The following is a 1,550-nucleotide window of genomic DNA, read 5'->3' as shown; positions in this document are numbered from 1 at the left end:
TCCGACGCCTATACTTGTGGATCACAGGAAACCATTTGACCGTTCAGTACTGCGATGGCTGACGGCGATAGAGCTCCGTTCAATGCTCTCGCATCAGTCTTTAGGGGCAACCCGCGATTTTGCTTCCTGATGTGCTTCTTCCATGTGATGAAGCACGTCCAGGAGCGGGTCAAGCTTTTATCCTCAGACGCACAAGCTCGTGTGCTTAGAGAAGTATACGACTTGCACTTTGCGCGAGACCAAGGGCACTATATGGAGATGCTGCGCTGTATTCTGGGTCGCTGGATGGCTGACCCGACCCTAATTTCGTTTGCTCAGTACTTCTACGGGCAGTGAGTCGTTAGACCGTTCAGGACGTGGCAGGTGTTTGCGACGCCATGCGGGTTTGCTTCCACAAACAACCCGGCGGAGACCTTCAACGCACTTTTAAAGCGTGACTATACGCTGCGCCGACGGCTAAAGATGGGCACGCTGCTATGTGAACTCAGCGGGTGTTGCCAGGACCAGTCCAGCAGCACTAGAGCGTTTAAGTATGCGGTGGTTTCGGCACAAACCCTCGCACGGAGGGTGTCTGAGATGGTGCGGGAGCGATACTTAGGCGTTGCTGAAGGTCAGGATGCCGAGTATGTGCGCTCAGGAGCGTCCTGTATCCTGCGTATAATATCACTGCCTGCAGGCCGCGTTTTCGTCGCGCCGAACAAGCGCAGCGAGGAGACGATAGCCGTGTCGGCGCAGATGGGTATTAACTACGCGCGGAAGGGGTACGAGGGGGAGCCCGACGACGGCTGGCCCGTGAACGTCCAGACTCAGAAATGTCCATGCGATTACTTTTTTGCCTTCGGCGCGTGCGTTCATCTACTGTTCGCATTGCGCGTTACAGCTCACGTGGATAGCAGCGGGCGCGAAGTTTTGATCAATCGTCGTAAAAGAAAGCGGGGCGAAGTGTCAGTTCTGCCTGATCTTGGGCGCCCGAGGACAATTGGAGCTGCGCTTAGCTTCGAGTGATTCTGCGCGCAAGGATCCCCGAGAAGGTGCTGTTACATGGCCAGAATAACTTTGTACCGTTCATCCTATCAATATACGAGTGAGCAAATGACCGTTTTCATACACCTTCTCATAATTCCAGAACGATAGCTACAGAGATCTGCGGGCACTAGACAAGATACACCGATAGCTGTTCCTACTCGTCACCACTGCTGTCTCCCGTTCTGCTCGGCTCCTTCCAGCACAGGTCACAGGCGCATTTGAACCAGCGCTCGTTGCCGTAGTGCACGGTGATCTGAGCGCCTGCCTGCACATTCTTAATCATCTTCACGAGGACTCGGACGCGAGTGCGCGTCTGCTGCTCCAAAAAGGTTGCATTCGGTTCGCACGAGTGAGAGATGAAGCGTGTAATAGAGCCACAACGCAAGGCGTCAACGTATACGTAGTTATTGTTCACGGATCTGGTGTTGTAGAGCAGCGTGTACCCTGTGTTTGTCTTCACGGCCAGTGGTGGCTGCCCCTCCACCACTGCGGGGAGCTCTGACAGCTCTCCACAGTACTCACCT

Source organism: Phytophthora infestans, genomic scaffold (genome assembly GCF_000142945.1).
Source record: "Phytophthora infestans T30-4 supercont1.43 genomic scaffold, whole genome shotgun sequence".
NCBI lineage: Eukaryota > Oomycota > Peronosporomycetes > Peronosporales > Peronosporaceae > Phytophthora > Phytophthora infestans.
Note: the sequence above shows the minus strand (reverse complement) of the source record.